Source organism: Spermophilus citellus (genome assembly GCF_964194105.1).
Source record: "Spermophilus citellus genome assembly, chromosome: 6".
Lineage (NCBI taxonomy): Eukaryota > Metazoa > Chordata > Mammalia > Rodentia > Sciuridae > Spermophilus > Spermophilus citellus.
The window spans coordinates 74367656-74385386 of record NC_138187.1 but is presented as its reverse complement, the minus strand read 5'-3'; the positions used below and the strand labels follow the sequence as shown (position 1 = coordinate 74385386).

At 36.6% G+C, this 17731-nt stretch overlaps 1 long non-coding RNA gene across 1 annotated transcript; it reads left to right on the top strand.

Moving 5' to 3' along the window:
- The first annotated feature begins 6935 nt into the window (after positions 1 to 6935).
- LOC308651155 lies at positions 6936 to 15379 on the top strand. The gene is made up of 3 exons (XR_014022506.1): positions 6936 to 9147; positions 9918 to 10115; positions 15332 to 15379. It is a non-coding gene; the product is annotated as an uncharacterized lncRNA (long non-coding RNA).
- Positions 15380 to 17731: the final 2352 nt, after the last annotated feature.

Below are 17731 nucleotides of genomic sequence, written 5' to 3'. Positions count from 1 at the left end.
GGCTATGGCCGAGGAAAGCCCAGGGGAGGGGGTGAGGTCGCTGAGTCACCGGCCGTGACTCACGGCTCCCGGCTGCACCGCGGAGATTGAAGGCTCCTAGCGGTTCAGGGTAAACCGTTAGACGAGATTGACTCAAGTCTCTTCTGGGCCCGCGCGCGACGTTTGTTCTAAGTTTCACCAACTTAGACCTGGGCCGCCGCTTTGATGTGTGCGGTCCAGCCGTAGGGAGACAAGAGCGCCCCTAAGTTCTTAAGAACTCGCCAAACCTGACTTTGTTCCAGTGCGCGGAATTCTCGTTAGTAAGAAACTTTTGCAGAACTGGAGAGCGGCCAAAAGCGAGTCTCTGAGATCACAAATGCACTCCGGGAGTCTTTTCATGCAAAGTTCCCTCCCCCGTCCCTCTGGTCTCCTCTGTCTCTCTGTCTCTATCTCTCAGTGTCTCTCTCAGTGTTTGTCTCCCCCCTTCCCCCTCCCTCTTCCTCCTCCTTGCCATGAAACCACACCCGACTTTGAGCTCGATCTGCAAGTTCTGGGCGAAAGAGGAAATGGCATCCGTAGTTTCAAAATCAAATTCAAAGATCACTGGTTTTCTGCTAGTGGAAATCATTAAAGGTGTAATCTGAACAATTGCACAATTACTTAGGTATTGTTTAAGAACTCCCAATTTGATCAGTTCGAATGAAAACCAGTTGTATAACTCAAAGGATGGAATGTTTGGAGGAAATAAATTTGTGTTAAGTTTCAGGACAGCGATGTACAGTGTAGGATTCTACTGCAATGTCGCAGTCCTGTCTTCCACAGGAATCCATGCAATTGGTCTTGGAGTGATAGAGTTAAAACTGAGCAAAAAGTTTGGGGTCCAGGACATGGGAGTGTCCGGATTTGGCCTTCACCTTTCTAGGGATGTCATTCAATTTAAAGGCTATTGTTTCAGTATTAGTAACAAGCCAGACTAAGTGGTTAGCAGCTCTGGCCCCAGGGGATCTGAACGGAGGACTTGTGATTAAGCAGTAGTTGAAAAATGACAGTTTTTTTTTTAAGCGTTTAGATTTATGGGCTACTGCAAAACCATTGTAAAAGTAATTCTGTGGTAGATAAAGAAGTCTTTCCCTATGCTTATGGGGGGGGCAGGGAGACACAAAGTATTGGAGATTACCTGACATTATAAAAAAAATAGTTTAGAGCCAAAGGAAGGATTTATTCTTGTTTCCTTTGTACAGACCTCTTTTAGGCAATATTTTGTTTACCTCATTTCAGTTAGTCTTGGCAAATAGTGCTGCCAGGGTTGAGCTGCAGGATCCTTTGGGGCCCAGCTCTCCTGCTGTGGCTTTCTTTATTCTCTCATTCACTGGGGAGGCTTCAGGTCCTTCCCAAAGAGCATTCCTGGGGCTAGCCTGTGCTTCACATTACCATCTTGCTTACTGAGAGCCTTTTATTCAAGGCACTGCTCAGCAAATGTCACCATTGTGAGTTTGCCTGGAGCCCTTAGGTTGAGAAAAGCGATTTCCCTATGGAGGAAAGGGAGGGTGGACCTTCCTCCTGCATGAAATGTTGATCTCAGGGCAGTACAGTGGCACTGTCAAGGGACACTTGTTGACTGACTCACTATGGAAAATGAGGGCAAGGGCAAAGGTTCTGGTGTGGCATGGCAGTGTGCCCTGTCAGCACCCACACAAAATTCCTCAGAAAATTACTTCTCCCAGGATGGGTTCTGGCCCTTCTCATCATCTGAGGGGCATCTCTTCTTTCTAACTTGTTGCCATACTGTAATCTTAGGGGTGTGGGATCTGCTTGATTCCTATAAAACATACAAAAGTCTGTGTGTGTGTGTGTGTGTGTGTGTGTGTGTGTGTACATTTGTACATGTGTAGTATCCATTGTGTGTTTCTTGTTGGAAATTGCTGTAGTTTGGGGAAGACTGTAGAGTATAGATAAGTGAAAGCTACAAAAGCACTTCACCATGCATGAAAAATACATAAGACTTTGAAAATAATTTAGCTCATTCTGAGAAATAACATATAGTCCCAGCTCAGTGCTTCACCCAATGGATAATAGTGATGGGAGTGGGGAAGACTGTAGAGTATAGATAAGTGAAAGCTACAAAAGCACTTCACCATGCATGAAAAATACATAAGACTTTGAAAATAATTTAGCTCATTCTGAGAAATAACATATAGTCCCAGCTCAGTGCTTCACCCAATGGATAATAGTGATGGGAGTGGGGGAAAATCATTTGTCTAAATGAACACTGTCAAATGTGAAAACACATCTTGCTGGATATGCTACCTATGTGCTTAGTTTCCTTTTGGAAGTAAACAGTACACAGACAGAGATATCTCAGCTTTCATATTTATTTTCTGATTGCTGTGAAAACCTATCTCAGAAGTATTTTTAAAAGCCAGATTTGGCATGATGCAAGTTGTATATAAATAAGGACATGGTCGTATAATCTGTAGGCCAGTGTAAACACTACCATGTCTAAAGTACTAACAGTGATTTTGGAATTTGCAAGCTGTGGTGATGTCAGTTGAATTGGGCGACTTGAACTGACAAACCAGCCAACCGTGTGGACAGGAGCTTAGTGGCCTCTGGAGGCTTTGGAAACTGGCTAGCAGGAGGCCACATGAAGAGGACAACCACTAGTAGGTCTTTCTGAATGGAATGTTTAGAAATGAGAAGGTGGACTGAATGAGAGTGTGGAAATATCATATAAAACTCTGTAAATATACATGTATAATTTTATGTATTAGAAATCATATTGAAAAATGAGAGGTTGAAAACTGGCAAATATAAGAGTAATGGCAATAAAGGTAATAAATAATAATATGAATGCTTTAATTTTGTGCCTACTGGATGATGGGCATTGTGCATACATTTAACTTAATGTCCTCACAGTATATCCTTCAAGATAGACTTGATTTTCCTGTGGTTGTGTAGTTAATAGCACAGGTAAGCAGTGAATTTGAACTGAAGTCTTTCTGGCTCCAATTGTACTTGTTATTTCTCTTTGCCTTGATGATGAAACTTTGCTTACTATCAACCAATTCAATTCATAAATAGCATTTAGGTACCTACTGTGTTCCAGCAACTAAGAAAAAAAAGATAGGATAATTAACATCTTGCTGTGAAGGAATAGATTCCTAGAGGAAATTGGCAAATATACAGAATATCATGTTTTATGTTATTGAAATGATGTAAAAGTGATAATAGATAAGAGTGAAGCATTATTTTTACCTGCACTCTAAACCCATACTTTTCATTTAAAAGCTTGACATTTTCATCCAGATTCTGTTCCGCCTCTTCCCAACCAAAACTGAATTTGGCTCATTTCACACACTAAAACCTCCCAACCTTGCAGCTTCTCCTTCCAGCTTCTCTATTGGGGCCACAGAGCAAAGTAACAAGATTGGAAACTTTGATTATTGTCACTTCCTTATCCTTGGATCACTTAGACCCAACACTACCTGTTACTCACATCCAACTTATTTCATACCTCATTCTTGAATTGCTGCAATTGGCTTCCTCTTCTTCCAGCTTTTCCCTTCTTCTACAATTCATCTGTCTTCAAGCTATAACCTCTTTTTCTTAAAGACTTCATTCTTAAGATTCCCTGATGATCCAAAGAGAGTTGTTCATCCTTTCACTAGAATGTAAGCTCCATGAGACAGGGATTTCTCTCTATTATTCACCGTTCTATTTTCAGTGGCTAGAGAAGAGTTGGACACACATGTCAAACATATGAATTAATTCATGAGTAGTTCATAAAAAGGAAAGGAGAGTGGGGCTAATATTTACTGGTGCTTATGTTTAAGCATTGTGCTAGTCGTTTAAGATACGATTGCATTTAATCTTTTATGAAGTATTATGATCCATAACTTTTATTAATTTATTCAGAATGGATTATTGATTATTTATCCAGTGTCAGGCATTCTTCCAGATACTTGGGAAGATAAACAAGACAGGCATGGTTCAGGCCCTCTTGAACATAAATTTGAGTCTGCATGAGTGTGTACACAGTACAGGGAGACAGTACTCAAGTAAAGGAACAAACTTAAAAATGCAAGTTGTAATAAAGACCACAAAAGAAACAGAAATTTCCATGTGAAGAGGTTGAAGTTCTTAACAAACATGTGGCCTTTGAAAAACCATGCAAAGTGTGCCCATGCATCCTCATTCTCCACCCTTCCCCAGGAGGCAAAAACTTCAATGAAGACTTGAGTTCTGTTCCATGAATATGACACATTCACCCTACCTTCATATCTTTCCTCATATTTCTTTCAGCAGATAGGACCTGCTTGTTTGAAGTTTTGTTTCTGCAATTTCAGTTACCCAGGGCCAACAGTGGTCCAAAAATATAACACAGTGCAATAAGATTTTGAGAGGGAAGAGTCCATATTCATGTAACTTTTGCTACAGTGTATTGTTATAATTACTCCATTTTATTATAGTCATTGTTGTTAATGCCTTACTGGGCCTAACTTGTACATTAAACTTTATTATATGTGTGTATAGGCACCTGAAATCCAGTGTATACCTTTGGTGACTATTGGAATATATCCCCCACAGATCGAAGGAGACTACTGTATTTATTTTCTGTACTGCTTGCAGTGTTTCTTAGTATATTCAGGTAAGTCAGAAACATTTCATAACTCTAGGAAAAGATTAAGAATAACATAAAGAGCTAGAGAACTAGAGTGGAGCTACAGGGGTTTAGTAGAAGAAAATATCATATCCATTTGGGGGCTATCAGATGACGGATGGGTATGATTTTTATAGGTTATCATGGTCCTGAGAAGGTGTCCTAAACTGCTCAAACAAATCAGCAAAAAATGCATAAAAGGAGAGTGCTGGGAACATTTAGCGAATAGGAAGAATCCTAAGGTTGCTGGATTGTGGAGCATTCTGTAGGGGAGAAAGGGAGCTGAGACAGAACATTGGACCATGCGTTGGAGGAGTAAATGCCAGGGAGAGGAGTTGATAATTAATGTGGTGGGCAGTGGAAATTCAGTGCAATTTTTGACCAGGAGAAAGACACACTTGTAGCTGTATTTTAGGAGAGTTTCTGTGGCATATTGTGGAGGAAGAATTGGGGAGGCCGATTCAGAGTTGTTCGTGGTAGATGAAGGGACTGGTAGAAGGCATCTGAAGTGGAGATGATTCTTAGAGATTGAAGTTAGGGAGAAGACAAGCAAAGTCAATTGGGCTCTGAGGTTTCTGGACTGAATAACAAGAGGAATAACTACATTCTTGACAGAAATATTTAAGTGAAAAATTAATTTGAGGTGAAAGGTGATTAGTTCAGATCCCCTGACCTGAAGGTGTCTTCCCTTCTCTCCTCTATATAAAATAAAATCCCATAAGCTGAGGTATAACTGCATCATGTGGTTTTACATTCTATAGCATTTCTAAGCTGTTCACTTAAAGAATAGTTAATGGTCTTTTATTGTTCTTTGGCTGCTTTGGGTGTATTGATTAGTTTTCCACAGCTAGAATAAAATAAGGATTTTTTTTTTTTGTATTCTCTAAAAAAGCTAATATTAGACAAAGAAGTGAAGGTACATTTTCAGAATTGGTTCAGTTGGTTAAAAACAGAAATAAAGAAAAAAGGGGGAGGAGGGGGTAAACAATCTCCAGCCCAGTTATAAAAACAAGACATTATTTGAAAGAGCCCTAAAAAATATTGCCACAGTACAGTTATTGAGCGAGACAACTACAAGAAAACTAGCAGGTATTTCCCCAGTGGATTTTAATGTTGCTTTCACCACTTTTTTTTTTTTTTTTTTAAGAATCAAGGGAAAGGTCATGTTACTGCCAAAATTTTGCCTAGTGCATTATTATCCTGGGAATTTACTCTGCCTATTATGAGGCTATCATGTAGTTCCTAAGTGGTACGCATTTTCTTCGGGAAATACTTATGTAAAGGACTGAATTATAATAAGAACTTTATTTAATAGCACAGTTTTCTTTTAAAGAACTGAAAAACTTTAAAATAATTTCTGATTTGTCTTTATGGTAACCTGTGGATTTGTAGAAAGAACATCAAGTAACTATGTAGGCATAAGCTGTTTTCTGTATTTTGGGGAAAAAGAAAAGAACTGTATCCCCCTTATGTCAAAGCTGATTAATGAATTAACCAGTCTTTCAACAAATGGACAACTGGGAGATGCTTTAATTCTGGCATATCTCGTTCATTAAGCCAATGAAGTGATTGTTTTCAGAATATTAGATATGACACTTACTTGTGAATATGTTTGATAAGCTTGATGTTTAAAATATACCCTACCAAGCTTTGGTTTCTGGGTACAGTGACAAAGATCATACTGATTTGTAGAGGTTAAAAATGCCAATCAAAAGACAAAAAATAGAAAAAACAAACAAACACATAAACCAAATATCCCTAAGTGAAATAATGTGGCAAATGTAAGAAATATAAAATGGCATAATGCTAAAACTATGCAAGGCAAGAAAGTTTTTCTAAAATTAATTAAATTACAGCAGGATATTAGTAAAGAAAGACCATTCTGAGTTAACCCTAGCAGAATAAAGGGATCATCGGCCCTGTCCATAATTCTACTACAATGGTTTCTAAAATACAGAGTAAAGTTTTGTATTTCTAATTAACTAAGTACTAATAAGGCTCTCTAATGTGACTCATGTGGATATGTGGAATAAGGACCAAAAAATTACAGAAATTGGAGCTTAATATAGATTAAGTACATATTATTCATAAAAGATTTACAAAAAAATTTCTGATAGCATATTATAATTTACTCATACATTCTTTCTGGAACTTTAGAAAGTTAGACACGTGAGACAGTGCAGAGATGTTTGTATGTCTGGATCAACGTTATTCTTTTACTAACTTTGGTCTGGCTTTCAAAGCCTTTTATTAATGAACTCTAAACAGTGATAACCAGGAGGGAACTCGAAACAGTAATCATGATGATTGCTTATGGAGATTATGGGCCTGCCATGTGACCAATACTTGGCACATGGTAACTTTTTTAATCCTTACAGCTGTCTATGAGATGTCTGAAGAAGCTTACTCAAACTTACCCAGTCAGAATATGGCAGATCTGAGACCTGAACCCAGGGCTTCTAACTCCAGGCTCCCACTCTAAATTTCACTGTGATAGACCCAACCTGATCTTTTCTTAAAATTGGGCATCTCACCACAAAGCCATGAAAAGATAATTTCGGCTTTACTATAAATTACTGCAAATTCTGAACCTGCTTGGAATGCCTGCCCGTGCCTTGAACTCACCCATGCCTGGCTCTCTGACCAGATAGCAGCCCTCTCTGAAACTTTAGTGACACCTCATAAATATTGGCCTTCCCTGGCCAGACAACGACCCTCTCTGAGGCTCTAATGGTCCTCATAAATTCTGATGTTGGGGCCAGCAAAAAATGTAAACTACCATTAGTGTGATGCTTGTCAGAGTTCTGTTATCTGTAACCCCCCTTTGTGTAACTTTCTGGGCTATAAAGCTGGGCTGCAGGAAAGCTGGGGTGGCTGTCTTGTTCCTGCCATTTTGGGAGGGAGAGGCAGCCCAGCTGGTGGAAATAATAAGCTTGATTTAATTTGATTTTAATTGGAGTCAGTGGTCTTTTCTTGCGTCCTGGTCTAACAACTGTACCTCACCTACCATGGTAAGTTTGCACTCCTGTTGGTGATGCTCCAGGTCTCTTTCCCATTTATATCCTGGTGTCTGTCTCTGGATTTTTCTTTGTTCCTGTTCTGATGCAGCAATAGGATTCATTTTAATTCAGAGAATATGGTGCCCACGATGAATCATCATGAATTTTATGGACATTTTGGGGGGGTTTTCTGTAGAGATCTCATTTTTTGATTCTGACTCAACCTGCCAGAATGAATTAATAGTTATGGTATTCGACTCCCACATAGCTAAATGAATAAAATGCTTAGCCACATTTGCCAGTGGAAAAGAAAGAAACTGACTACCTTTTTGGAACACATTAATTTCATAAGTAAGAACGACTTCCCATATTCACTCTTCTTTAGTGTGAGTTTTAGGGAGATATGTTGATATTTAATTCCAGGATGCTAATACTGTACAATCTAAGAATAGTGGAAGAGTCGTGTGAAAAGAGAGGGGGTTCAGGGAGTTACAAGGGCAACCAAGATATTTCAAGGCCACACCAAAGCAGCTGTACTGATAATACATATGAGCCCTCTACTCAGTTTTTAAAAATATTTGTGCAATTCTAATCTTATTGCTTTTGCCTAATTTGGTTTTTCTAAGTAATACTTATCAACACCAGTTTCGTTTTTAAATAGAGCATGTTTAAAATACTTTACATGTGAAGGCAACAGCAGCACATATCACAGTTACATCGTGGGTGTAAGGGGAAAAGCACATATAAAATGTTAAAAAGCCTGGTTAAACGGTAACCGGTTACATAGTTACCTTGAAGATGAGATGATTCTGAAAAGAATCAGCAACCCCACTCAGTTAATGTATTTTGAGTTAGTTAATTTTCCAGGCTCTCTGCTGGGTGCTAAGAACATAAAAATGAATAAAACCCCTTCCTTGCTTTTAGAGGGTGCCTCATCTACTTCTCTCTTCTCTGATAAATAATTTTGTCTCTACATCTTGCAAAGCGATGTAGTCACATTGAGATGTAGGTGAATAAGCCTCGTAATATCTCCCCAAAGTCAAAGGGTTTGGGGGCAATAACACTTTTCTCTGAAATCCACAGGAATAGAGTTTACTGTTTTGTTCCCCTTGATAAAATATAGCACAATACCTGGTTGCTGGGTTACTACATAAAACACAGGCCCCCAGACTGCAGCTGGGAAGAGCAGTTAGCAATTAAATAAGGAAATGACTAGTGGGTTTGAAACCCAACACACTGCCCATTATTTCTTTGCATGGTAAGGCATCTATGTTACTTAGGCAACTTTTGTCACTAAGGAAGTAGTTTTGGTGACTCATCTTCATACAGAATGACTTATTTCAAAATCTGAGTGTTCAGTAACTTTACCATTATGTTCTGTTTTCTCTTCTTTGGACTAAGCTAGAAAACCTACATTTGGATGGAATAAGTTTACTATTTGAAAGCATATTATTTATTGACCAGCTCATAATTTGAAATGTACTGGACTCCTGGTGATCAGAGTTAAAGGTCAGTAGTTCCTGCAGTATATTGATATGTTAATGGTAGAACTAACAGTTTCTTTTTTAGGCAGAAATGTGGTGTCTCATAACAACAACGTTTCTTGTCAATTATTTTGTATTGAAGGTAATAGTGCCATTTAAAATACTAGTCACACTTTTGGTAATTAAAGTGGAATAATGAAGTATTTTATACTATTACATAAAAAGCCTTATCCCCTCCATCACCAAAAAAAGGAGCAATGGAATTAAAATTTCCTCTGAGAGTTATCTAGTAATAATAGCTACAAAAATGAAGAAACCGTAAGGAAATTCCTTTGTCATCTTCTCCCTTCAGATTTTCAGTCTATCAACTTGTGGTTCCAATAGCATTTGCTGATTGACAGTTGATATTTTTTCTGTACTAACAAATAGTAGAAAAAGCATTCAAGAAGTCATAGAAAAAGTCAGTCACATAAAAGAATTACAGGTAAATAATATATTTGGAGAATTGTATGGAAGAACTTACTATTGACAGATTAAGCAAACCAGAAACTGAGAGTATGAGTTGGATTTAGGAACTATTCTGAAAATTTCCTGGCTTGGGCTCCAGGTTTTGCTGGAATCTCAGTGGTGCCAGCTCTCAGTGTGGTCAAGGGACTCACCTGAATTGCCATTAGATCTTTTGTCCTAATTCCAGAAATCATGCCACAAATCTTGAAATTTAGACAGGGTTACGTCAGCTGTTTCCATTATGTTTTCAATTTACTCCTTTTCTGTTTTTATTTTTGTTGCTGGAAGAGCTTGAAAAAGTCAATGAGTCATGGTAAACCTGAGGCCAAGGCTCCGGGTACCATGTGCACAATGGATGCTTGGAACTTGGCATCCAAACCATTTCTTCAATTGTGGTACCCTGACCGGCATCATCAGGGACTTTGTTAGGAATTCCAATACTGAGTCCTCACCCGAAACCAACTGAATCAGAAACTCCAGGAGCAGGTGAGGTCTAGCCACCTGTGTTTTAACAAGAGGTGATTAAGAGACCTACCATGCTGGGGTAATCCTGAGTACATGTGGCAATGCAGAGTATGAATAGTGCTGTGGCTGGAGAATGGGGGAAATTGATAAGATGATAGAAAAGAACACTTGGGCATTTTTTAATTCAAAAAAGAAAAAAAAATGTCTTAAAAGCCTGGAATTTATTTACAGGACTAAGTGTGGGACTTGCACGAATCTTTGCTTTCTTAGAGAGGGGCAATCCAGATGACTAGGATATTATGAAATATATTGGCTTCATTCTGAAATTGTAGAAGAATCTCTTTAGTGAGTAAATGCAACTTTTCCTTATTAGGACATAAATTCAACTCGGGTTTATAAAATCCTATAGGATTCTTGTATTCTGTTGACTTGGCTGACTCATTTGTCTCTTGAGACCCATTTCAGACATCTGAAAACCATATGTGTTGCCACTCTCTGTGGATTATCTCATCTGTGTGAAGGAAGTAAGAGAATTTTGAAGCATTTTGATTACTAAGAAATGCAGAGCATAAGGATCAAAAGTGATTAACATAAACACTGATGATAAAGAAGTAGATTTGATACAAAAATTGTGTAGATTTGATTAAAAAATTAGTTGCTTATTTTAATTTATCTTTGATAGATGTGCCTTTTGGTGCTGACTCAGTCATATATGAGCTATTTGATTTTTGACAAATCACAATTAAAAAATGCTTTTTAGTTGTAGCAGTACCTTTGTTTTTTTTTTTTTTTTTTTTTTTTTTTTTTTTTTTTTTTTTTTATATGTGGTGCTGAGGATAGAACCCAGTGCCTCACACATGCAAGGCAAGCACTCTACCATTGAGCCACAACCCCAGCCCCAACAAATCACAATTTTTAAGAGCTTTTAACTTTACTTTCTTCATCTAAAGCATCATGTTGATAATGCCTACTTACAGGATTATTGTGAAAATAATGTTAGGTAAGTATGAAAATGCAGCTTTTAAAAATCAAACATACCATTTTTAAGTATTGTTGTTGTGATTGTTGTTATTTTGCGTCTGGGTTGGGTAAGTTTCATGATTGTTGACATGATGACATCATCTGGGAATGTAGAATAAGTATGCATATCAGCAGATTTTAAGGTTACAAAAAATAGGTATGTTTATTTGTCTTCTAATGCTCCATTGAAGGAATGTTTCCATTTTCTCATGAAATGGTGGAAATAAATACACCTTTTTATTAAAGAAAGCAAGTCTGATATTTTGTATCATTTGAATTGAAAGACTACATTTCATTATTTTCAGGGAAAATGGGGGACTACTGGGTTAAATTTTCAGCAAAAATAGCAGACACGTGACAAGAATACAGATCATACCAAATAAAATTATAACGTGTTTTTAAAAAGTATCACAAAACAATATGAAAGGAAAAACTGGATATTTGGAGAAAAGTTCAGTCTTAAAACCGCATTTCACATCCTACATGAAAATAAATTTTAAAAATAAGAACATGTAGGCAAATTTGGCTCATTTAAAAAATAAATGACAAAAATTAAATTATGATTATTCAGTAAGAAACGCATTATTACTTCATCAGAAAAGGACGAATATCACCAGTAATTGACAAAATAAAAAAAATACAGGTGACAATAATTAACCCTCAATACTAATCAGTAATGATAAATAAAAATGATACACTGTTTTGGCTCACTGCTCATGACAGTGCAGAGGGTGAGCATTCTCTGGCACTGCTGATGGGATTTGGGGCTCTGGTATTTCTGGAAACCAGTTTCAAGAACTCAGGTTATAATTATAAGTCTTTACCCAGGAACCCCACTTGTAGACTCTATCTGAAGAATATATTAGGAGCTTTGAATGTTAAATTTGTGTCATTTGTTTTACCCCTCACCATCAGCACATATTCTTTCTAAAATTCAGAAAAAATAAAAATAAATTTAAAAATCACAGGTCTCTTTGGTATGTCTAATGAAAAACAGAACTGATCATGTTAAAATACTAGATGAGAGAGCTCATATATGTAGGATGGATCTGCAATAATGTTCTGATTAAAAGATAATTAGTGGTAAATAGGTCTGGTAAAAGACAATTAGTGCAAATATTAAAGGGAAAAACATGAAAATTCAGCCATGGGTATCTAATGTAGTTCTAATTTTCTTTGTTTATATATTTCTTCATTTTCTAAATTATGTGTTGTTGGTAAACATTTTCTTATTAGCAAAATTGAGAAACAATGGTCAGAAGACTCTTACAATTGGATTGGGCTCCCAATATTCTGAGGTTTACTGATTATTATTACTTTACTGCTTATCAGGACCCTCTCACTTCGGGTAATATTTTAAAAATTGTTTTCCAAATAGTAATATCTTGCCCTAGAAGGAACAAGTGATATGATTCAACTGTGATGTTAAGTTTTGGATATTAAATCTATAAACTACAAGGATTTATACAAAATGGTCTTTGTTGCATTTTTCCACCCTACTTTAGAATGTAGTCCTAAAATGAAAGGAATAAGAGAGAATGTGATATGTGGATTCCTGACATTCTTTCCTAACAAGAATCATTTTTAAAACTCCTAATATGGAATTCTTCCTTAAAATATTTGCCAACTCTTTTTTTTAATTTGATAACTTGTAGGGTTTTTTTTTTAAAGATAAAGCTGGTGCTATCTTTTAATTTTCCTTTGTTTATATATGTGATTATGTGATTTGCAAATATATGTTAATTTATAAACATGAAGTTTTTCTCTTTTTTTTCATAAAAAAACTGAATATCCAAAAAGAAAAGCTGATAGGTCTAAAACTGATTATTAAACATTTTAATTATTTATAATTCTTTGAAACTTAAAAGCCTAGATTGTCTTATTAGTTATACCATCCTACTGGTAAAATGTACTTTTGCCATCAATTGAAATATAGCCTATTTTAGCCAGTATTTTTTGAGAGACTAAACATAGAACAAGTTCCTTTGGGGAATTTAGATATTTTAGCTTAGCAATAGTTACCCTACATGGAAATGAAACACTCATGGTCTGTCTGCAGGAAAAAGTTTAGCTCTGTAAAATAAGGATTGATAGATTCTGCATATGAAGTGAGAGTTTGGGGAATAGGTGTGCTTGTATTAGACTCTAAAACTGACTTTGTAAGCTGATAAGTTAACAATTTAGAATAAGTATAGGTTTTTTTTCTTATGTAGACAGAATAGATTGATTGTAGCTCCAGGGAACTATTATTATATTTTAGCTATTTTAATCATGATTGGATCATATGCAGATGATTCTAAGTGATACTTTCATGTAACTAATCTAGTCCTAAATAAACAGGGCTAGAAAAAATCTTGTAAGTATGTCCTTTATTTTTGTATTGTAGTTTATTATTCTAATGATGTAGCAATGAAAAACAGAAACAGACTATGAAGAAGAATAAGGAGTTCATGGAGTTTGAATATTTATTTCCTTTTCTTAATATTGATAGTTCTGGATTGTATGTTTTGGTTCCCTCCAGCAGTTCTGAGTGGGTGAATTGCTAGACAAAAGGAACAAAGTAACAACAGCTCTCCTGTAGTCCCAGCATGGGCTATATTTGCCCACATGGAAGAATAAAAGCTGTGTTAGAAATAGATGAGGAAAGAAGTCTTGTTGTGTAATATGCAAACTGATCTCATGTTAATATACTCCTTTTGAAAGCATACTAGAATTTCCCCTATTAGAAAGGAATGGGTTATATCTTATGTTTTGACAAAGTTGTTCAGAAAATTGGAAGAAAAAATTATTTAATGTTTTAGGCTTATTATTGATTATATCTATCTATCCATCTTCCACATCTATGAAGTACATATGTATAAAATTGAGTACAAACAGCTACCTTTTAGCAAATATTACCTATTTCGTAGGAGAACTTAGTATTTTAAGCAAGAAGCAAGATTCATATTAACCCATCTGATTCTAAGGGCCAAGTTTCTTGCACTGTATTAGGCTGTCTTGCTAGAGTGATTGGCAGAAGAGCTATCACACATGCTGCTAATTAGCCTGTGGGATCGGTCCTCTTTTACTATGCAATGTGAACCTTTTTTGTCTGACCTCTATAACATGCATTGCTTTGTTGGCTTTGGTTTTCTTGATAGATCTCAAAAGTTGCCCTCAGTTCTCAGGTCAGCCTGTTCTCAGGAAGCAATGTGATCTTCATCCTAGAGCTACTTTAGATTCCTGGCTTTGCTTTTGTGTCAAGGGGCCCAGCAGGCCTGGGTCCACTGAGCCTACTCAGCATGTTTTGTATTATGTTATGGCAAAGCCAGCGATTGACAGACCTCTAGAGGGAACTGAGCTGGGCTTCTTCCACCTAGCTGTGACACCAGACAAAATATTAAAACTTTCTGGATCTCCAGGTCTTCATCTTTAAAACAGATTACATGAAATCAGTGGTTTATGATACAGGTCTTTTGGGGAGGAAGCCATAGGAATTGATGGGGAATAGGAGGTAATCTAGCTTTATTCTGGGCCCACTACCATCCATGCTTCAACAACAGAGCAGTTAGGATTTGTGTGCATGGGACCTTGCACTTGTTCTGTGTCTCCATCTCTCTTGGCTCTGATTCTAAATGAGTTTGTGTTTGAACAAAAGTTTGGGGGGAAAAAAAGAATTTGGAAAACACTGGACCAAATAGTTCTTAAGGTTCCTTCCAGAGGAAGGAGCTGGTGAAAGCAGTTTTAAAGAAAGATTCCCACTATATATTTTTAAAATATTTTTTAATTGGACACAATGCCTTTAATTAGTTAATTTATTTATTTATTTTTATGGGGTGCATAAAATTGAACCCAGTGTCTCACATGGGCTGGGCAGGTACTCTACCACTGAGCTACAACCCCAGCCCCAAAAGACCCCCACTATCTTTAATTTGACTAAAATATAATATTTAAGATTGCTGCAAAACAGTTTTGAATGAGAAATTTCAAAAATAATCTCAAGGAGCAAAATCATGGTAAGATATCAGGCAGGCTGCATGGTATTTATGTGTTCCAGTAGAAATTAAAATAAAATTTCCTCTTGTTTCTTTTAAAAGCATTCTTTTTCTTCTGGGGTAAGTATGAGATAACATTATTCCCAGTTGGAGGTCATCAGAATATTCTTTTTCAATAGAAAAGTACTACTCCTTGAAGACACCAGAAAGTTTACTTTCCATCTGTTCTTTTTCTCTTGAAAGTTTATCATGCTGCTGACAGAACACATCTGCTCTTTCCTGTTGTGACAGTTGATCGAAAAGGTAACTAGATGCTACAGAAAGGGAAGGAGTTTTGATGCAAAACTTGCTTTATTTGAGTTCCTTTTAGTCCTATTTTGGGGGTCTTATTTTAAATCAGTGTTCAATATGAATTATTAAGCAGTTTGTAGACATTTTGGCACAGTTTCTTTATGGAAGTCCTAGACATAAAGGTGGTAACTTGGAGACCATCGTTCTAGAGTGGTTTTGCCCAGGAGAACATTCTGTGATATGAAAATACTCTCTGTGTTAAGCAATAGGGTAACCAGTAGCGACTTGTGACTGTTGAGCACTTGAATCTACCCAATATGACTGCTGAACTAAATTTTTTGTTAATTAAATAAGTCATCAGATGTGGGTAGTGGCTCTTCTATTGTAAAAGGTTAGCTCTAGAGGATCAATGAAAATTTTGATCAATAATCAGTGAAATTAGTAAAAAGTCCTATGCTTAGGAAATAGAAGACATCCCTCACTTTTAAAATACTATTGACAATTTATGGTTTGAAATAGATTTTTTAAAAAAATTTTAAATTTTTTGATTGAATATTTCTTCAGTGCCTGGCACATAAAACAATTAACAAATGACTATGCTTTTAGTGGTATCCTCCACCTCTACGCCAGGTCTGCTTAACCTCAATTAGGAGGTGTCTCTTACTACTATTGAACAGTCTGTCTTTGACTTCCTGTGTTTTCACACTCAGTATCTTCTCAGCAAAGTCTATGGATTCCAGTTTCCAGTTTTACTCCACCCTGGCCCAAGCCCAGGCTACTCCTGAACACCTATAACAAGGCCCACCCTTTCCTAGAGCCCTTAGACTGTAGCTAACTGGACCATTCTATAGTCTGATGATTTGACCTTGTTCAGGGTCCAATGTTCAGTTTTAGCTCCTAAAATGAGCATCACCAAACTGGAGTATAACTGACATAAAAGATTGGATTCATGTCACATCAGAGTTGAAGGGACCATTACATTAGTCCTCCTTTATCCTTGGGAGATATGCTCCAAGACTCCCAGTGGATGCCTGAAATCATGGGTAGTACTGAACTCAAAATATAATGTGGAGGCTGGGGATGTGGCTCAAGCGGGTAATGCACTATCCTGGCATGTGCGGGTCGCTGGGTTCAATCCTTAGCACCACATAAAAATAAAATAAAGATGTTGTGTCCACTGAAAACTAAAAACTAAATATTAAAAAACTCTCTCTCTCTCTCTAAAATATATATATAGTGCTTTTTCCACATATACACACCTGTGATAGTTAAAATTAAAAGTTAAGAACAGATAAAGATTAATAACAATAATAACAAAATAGAAAATTATAATGATATGCTGTAATAAAATTGTCAGCATCACTATTTTTGTGCTTTGGGGCTGCAGTGAAGTAAAATAAAGGTTACTGAACACAAGCATGGCAATATTTCAACAGTCTATCTGATAATCAAGATGTCAATGGCAGGTAGCATATCAAACATGGGTATACCAGACAAAGGACTGATTGATGTTCAGGGCAGGATGGAATGGAACTACACAAGATTTCATGTTGTTACTCAGAATAATGCATAATTTAAAACACTGTTTTTGGAGAATTCTATTTAATATTTTTGGACCCCAGCTGACTGGAGGTAACTGAAACTGCAGAAAGTGAAACAGCAGATAAGGAAGGGCTACTGTATATAGAAACTATTCAATAAGCATACAGCTATTTATATTCTGGTATGCAACAGGCAAAGTGCTTTTGATCCTCATTTAACCTTTTCAGCAATCACATGTCCAATTTATTTGTATATTTTAGAGTTATGCTTAGGCTCAGAGAGGCTAAGTGACTTAATCCAGGTCACCCAGGTAAGAAGTAGAGACCTGTGATTCCTATCTACATTCTGGCTCTTGAGCTTGTGTTTTTAGTTATAATGCATAAAAAAATAGAGTTTTAAAAGTCAGTACAGAGGGCAAATCTAAAAGGAATTGAGTTTAGTAATTATAAAGAACAGTTTTCTAATAATTCAAGGTCTTCACCATCAAACTGCTCACTCTAGGTAGTACCATGTACCCTCATTAGCTACTTGAATGCCTGCGTTTTTTAATGCTCAAATATCAGTAACTTGGTAGAAAGGGTTCTTAAATACATGGGAGCTCATGAGTGGCACATGTGTGCGTGCTAGGGACCTTTCCAATTCAAATTTCTTCTGATTATAATTTGTCTCTTGAAGACATTTATTATCAATTTATTCCATATGATGTGCTTTCATTTTCCATGAAATTTATTAAGATGATTCTTTTTTTCTATGTAAAATCAGAATGGAATTTGTTTATTACCTAAATTGGCAGAAGGAGGGTATTCTCTC